The 6,000-nt window shown below is 39.8% G+C and overlaps 1 pseudogene across 1 annotated transcript; it reads left to right on the forward strand.

Moving 5' to 3' along the window:
• Positions 1 to 4,175: 4,175 nt before the first annotated feature.
• On the forward strand, positions 4,176 to 5,707 carry LOC144330595 (defensin alpha 5-like; annotated as a pseudogene). Its single transcript, XR_013396870.1, has 2 exons — positions 4,176 to 4,477; positions 5,464 to 5,707. The product of XR_013396870.1 is annotated as a defensin alpha 5-like (transcript).
• The last annotated feature ends 293 nt before the right edge of the window (positions 5,708 to 6,000 follow it).

Consider the following 6,000-nt stretch of genomic DNA (forward strand, 5'->3'; position numbering starts at 1 on the left):
CATGACTTGACACTCTCTAATTTTGTAGGAGTCACTAAGAATAAAGACAGGAGTTTGGACTGGCACAAAGGTTTAGAAGCCCACACAATCTCACTTGTAATAACACTCAAAAATAAAATTATTAGAAGTAAATTTAACCAAAAAAAGTGAAAGATCTGTACAGCAAAAACTATAAATATTGATGAATAAAACTGAAGAAGACACAAATAAATGGAAAGATATCTTGAGTTCATGGATTGGAAGAATTAATATTATTAAAATGTCTGTACTACCCAAAGTGATCTGTAGATCCTCATCAAAATTCCAATGCAATTTTTCACAGAAATTAAAAAAACACTAAAATTGGTATGAAATCAGAAATGACACCGAATAGCCAAAGCAATCTTGAGCAAAAATAATAAAGATAGAGTTATCTTGCTCTCTGATTTTAAAATGTATCATAAAGTTATTGTAAGCAAAACAGCATGGTCTGGCATAAAAGACACAATAACCAAAGGAAAGGAGGAGAAAGCCCAAAACTAAACCCAAGTATTTATGATTATTTGATCTTCAACAAAGATGGCAAGAACACACAATGGGGAAAGGACAGTCTCTTCAATAGAAGGTGTAAGGAAAACTAGATATCCACAAGCAGAAGAATGAAATTGGACATTTATCCCCCACTATACCCAAAAATCACCTCAAAATGGATCAAAGACTTGCATAAAAGACCCGAAATTGTAAATCTACTAGAAGAAAACATGGGGGAAATCTTATGACATTTCTCTGGGCAATTATTTCTACAACAGGACTCCAAAAGCAAAGACAACAAAAGCAAAAATAGACAAAGGAGGTCACATCAACTAAAAAACTTCTGCACAGAAAGGAAAAAAAGTGAAGAGATGACCCATGGACTAGGAGAAAGTATCTGTAAACCATACATCTGATGAGGGGCTAATATCCCAAATATATAAGGAATTCAAACTACTCAATAATAAGAAGACAAACATCTCAATTTAAACATGGGCAATAAACCTGGCCCGCAGATATATGGAAAACATACTCAAAATCACTAATTATCAGGAAAATGCAAATTAAAATCACAAAGAGGTAATCATCTGTTAGAATGGCTTTTAACAAATAGACAAATAATATGTGTTGGTGAGGATATAAAAAAAAGGGGACCCTTGAGTGCCATTAGTGGAAATGTAAACTAGTATAGCCATTTTGGAGAAGAGTATGGGGGTTCCTCAAAGCACTAAACATAGAATTACCATATGACCCAGCAATCCCGCTTCTGGGTATTTCTCCAAAGAAATTGAAATCACTATACTGGCCGGGTGCGGTGGCGCACACCTATAATCCCAGCACTTTGGGAGGCTGAGGCAGGTGGATCACAAGTTCAGGAGATCGCGATCATCCTGGCTAACATGGTGAAACCTCATCTCTACTAAAAATACAAACAAATTAGCCAGGCGTGGTGGCGCAGACCTGTAGTCCCAGTTACTCAGGAGGCTGAGACAGGAGAATGGGTGAACTCGGGAGGCGGAGCTTGTAGTGAGCCAGCTTGTACCACCGCACTCCAGCCTGGGGGACAGAGCAAGACTCTGTCTCAAAAAAAAGGAAAAAAAAAAAAAAAAAGAAAGAAAGAAATCACCATATCAAGAAGAATCTACACTCCCATGTCCATTTCAGCATTATTCAAAATAAGTAACATATGGAATCAGCCTAATGTTCATCAATGGATGAATGAATAAAGAAAATATGGTGTATATGCAAGATAGTATACTATACAGACTTAGAAAAAGAAGGAAATTGGCCGCATGTGGTGGCTCACGCCTGTAATCCCAGCACTTTGGGAGGCCAAGGCAGGCGGATCATAAGGTCAGGAGATCAAGACCATCCTGGCTAACATGGTGAAACCTCATCTCTACTAAAGATACAAAATATTAGCCGGGCGTGGTGGCGGGTGCCTGTAGTCCCAGCTACTCAGGAGGTTGAAGCAGGAGAATGGCATGAACCCGGGAGGCAGAGGTTGCAATGAGCCGGGATCCTGCCACTGCACTCCAGCCTGGGTGACAGAGCGAGACTCTGTCTCAAAGAAGGAAATTCTTCATTCATGACAACATGGTTGGAACCAGAGGACAATGTGCTAAATGAAATAATCTAGGCACAGAAAGACAAATACTATATGATATCACTTGTATATGGAATGTTAAAATGTCGATGTTATGGAACTAGAGTACAAAGGTGGTTATCAGAAGCTGGAGGTGGGTGAGAGGGAGGGATAGGAAAAGAGAAGATGTTGAGCCAAGAGTACAAAGTTTCAGTTATGCTGGAGAGTCTTAGTGATCTATGGCACTGCAAGGCGACTACAGTTAATAGTAATGTATTGTATCTTTCAAACTGCTAAAGGACTCGATTTGTAATTCTCCTTAAAAAATTAAGTTGGTGAGGTGTTGGCTATCTTAATTAGCTGAAGTATTTCTGCCATGTGATTATCAATCCAAACATCACATCACACCCTACAAATATACACAAAAATCATTTTTCAATTAAAAATAAACAAATTTGAAAAAAAATTAAATGAGGAATTCAAATGTAGAGGTTCTCCAAGGGCCTACTGAGCACCAAAGGATGTGTATCAAATGTGGTAATATTATAGAAACACACAATAATATCTTTAAAATGGGTAAGATACAGTCTTTTTTTCTGTTTTTAAGAGAAAAAGATCTCATGTTGTGAGGCTGGTATTGAACTCCTGGTCTCCGATGATCCTCCCACCTCAGCCTCTCAAATAGCTAGAACTACAGGCAAGTGCCACCATACTGGCTTAAGATGCATTCTTTGACACAGCAATTCTATTTCTGTAAGATTATCCATATGGGTAAGAGGACATATATACAAGATAATCACTGTAACTTTACTTATTACTGCAAAAGTTTAAAAATAACCAAATTGGGCCGGGCGCGGTGGCTCAAGCCTAAAATCCCAGCACTTTGGGAGGCCGAGACGGGCGGATCACGAGGTGAGGAGATCGAGACCATCCTGGCTAACACGGTGAAACCCCATCTCTACTAAAATATACAAAAAACTAGCCGGGGGAGGTGGCGGGCGCCTGTAGTTCCAGCTACTTGGGAGGCTGAGACAGGAGAATGGCATGAATCCGGGCGGCGGAGCTTGCAATGAGCTGAGATCTGGCCACTGCACTCCAGACTGGGCGACAGAGCGAGACTCCGTCTCAAAAAAAAAAAAAAAAAAAGAAGAATAACCAAATTGTAATAATTTTATCATATTTTATCAATAGGAAAAATAAGTGATGGCATATACGAACCCTGGGATAGTATAAGGCTCTTAAAAATTATAACAGCATTCCATGTGTTTAGATATACAAAGTGCCCATGATACAGGTGATAAAAGCAAAGTACAGAATACTATGAATAACTGTTAAAAGTGATGGATTCCTGGGTCAGAATTGAAGGCCTGGGGATAGAAATGAGAACTTGTTACTTCTTCTACCATTTGAATGATGTTCCTTGTGTATGATTTAAAATTTTCTAAAACTAAAAAATAAAAATAAAATAAAAGACCTCAGTAAGGGGTTGTAGGCACCTAAATTACTTTGATATTCCTCAAAGTGGAGAGAAGTACCTGCTACACATTGTATATGATGCATTCAGATCACACCAACTTCTTGAACTAAATCTGAATTTTGATTTTAATCTGATAAACTTGGCCTACTAGTCTACTGAACTCATTTCCCCCATAGCTGATAAGGTCATTGTCCTGTCCACACTGGCCCCAGCAGGAGACTACTCACCTCAAGATCTCAAAAGCCTCCTACATGAGGCTAACAATATCCCTGAATCCTGCAATGGATTAACTCTCGACTCCACTGGGACCCAGATCTGACCCCAGAGAGTCATCCAGAGAGTACCAGGGACCATCTTCAGAAAACAAGAGGCATTTGATCCCCACATTTATTGAATGAAAGCACTGTTGCTTTTCTTGTCTGAATATATAAAAGTAAATACTCAAGCAGATGGGAAACAGGACAGGATAGTAATGCCCTTATCATCATTAACAGTTTGGATCAAGAAGAGGCACTAAGCACACAGACTCACTCTGTGATGAAAGCCGGGAGAAAGAGGAGCATCAAAGGGATCTTGAGGGCAAATACAGCCCCTTCCCCTCCCAATCACATGCCCACCTCCTCTCACTGCAGCTTCTGTCTCAGGCCTTCTCCCAGCAGAGCTATAAATCCAGGCTCACTCCTCACTCTCCACACATCCACACCTGCTCTCCCTCCTCCAGGTGACCCCAGCCATGAGGACCCTCACCATCCTTGCTGCCATTCTCCTGGTGGCCCTGCAGGTCCAGGCTGAGTCACTCCAGGAAAGAGCTGATGAGGTTGCAACCCAGTAGCAGCCTGGGGAAGATGACCAGGACCTCGCTGTTTCTTTTGAAGAAAATGGACTCTCTACTCTTAGAGCCTCCGGTAGGAGACATCAATCTTGCAGATCTGCAAAATCTAGAACAAAAGGATTGGAGACAGGCTCTGGTATCAAGTGTGGAAAAGTCTACCTCCCTTGAGTGACTTTACTTAATCTTCCTGTACCTTGATTTTCTCATCTCTAAATTAATCAGTGAGACTAGAAGACATCTAAAAGATTTTCTTTCTTCTAAGACTTTTAGTTTCAAGATATTTCTGTGAAATTTGCTACTTTTAAGATAGAAAGAGCTATATTGACCACGTATTTGTAAGTCTGAATGGGTAGACTTAGTTATAGAGAGAATATTTTACTTTGTCCATTGGTAAAGCTTTTAGAACCTAGAGAGGAACCTATGGGTGTGTTTCAATGTAGGCTAAAGAGCTTGATTAAATCTTTCTACAATACATACTTAGAACCAAACATCATATTGTGTCTCATACATATACACAATTATTATTTGTCAATTAAAATAAGTACATAAGTAAAATCTTAAAAAAAAAAAAAAAAACAAAAAACAAAGGGGAGAGAGAATGAAGAATTTGAATTTGGAAGGTCTTCAAAGGCTCCTTGAGCACCAAAGTATTTGAGTCCATGACATGAGCGTGCTCAATGCAGCATCTCAGAAACGGATCCAGGTGCATTAGGGAGCCTTGTTAGGACATGCAGATCATACATGGAAGTCAAGACTAGGGGTATGGATTAAGCAGAATGAAGAGTAGGTAACCCTGGGGTTGAGAGGTATATTGTTTTACCAGGGAGCAGGTAATAAACATGTCCTGGATAGACTCAGATGGGGAAAGAACTATGATCTTGCATGACTAACACATAGGTAGTACGATTTCTTGTCATTTACGACAAAGACATGAATTTTCTCTATCCTAACATGACTCATACAGTGTCTCTTGTTTAGACTATCTCAGTTAGTCTGGCTCTGCATATCCTTTTCCCCACCTCCCTCCCTGTGCCTGACCCTCTCTTCTTTCCACAGAAGGTTCTCAGGCGAGACACACCTGCTATTGCGGAACCGGCCATTGTTATACCCCTGAGTTCCACTCTGGGAAGTGCTTATTCAAGGGCCACACCTACAAACTCTGCTGTCGCTGAGCTTCCTAGATAGAAACCAAAACAGTGCAAGATTCAATCCAAGGTCCTGAAAAAAGAAAAACATTTCACTCTGTGTACCTTGTATCTTTCTAAGATTTTCTCTCCAAAATAAAGTTCAAGCATTCAACTTAGTGTGTTTGACTTTTTAAATTTTCTTTTCTTTTTCCTTTTTTTCCCCCTTTTGCTTTTTTATATGGTGCTTTGTATGGTTCCTTTGTATAGAGAATTCTGATCTACATTCAGCTAACTAGTCTTTGCATTCCAATGATGCACAATTTGAGCATCATAGAGCAATAACGAAATAGCGAAAATGAATATAATTGGGTTTGTTGTTGTTGTTGTTGTTGTTGTTGTTGTTGTTGTTTGAGACAGTGTCTCACTTAGCCACCCAAGCTGGAGTACAGTGGTGCAATCACAGCTCACT

Source organism: Macaca mulatta, chromosome 8 (assembly GCF_049350105.2).
Source record: "Macaca mulatta isolate MMU2019108-1 chromosome 8, T2T-MMU8v2.0, whole genome shotgun sequence".
In the NCBI taxonomy this organism is placed as follows: Eukaryota; Metazoa; Chordata; class Mammalia; order Primates; family Cercopithecidae; genus Macaca; species Macaca mulatta.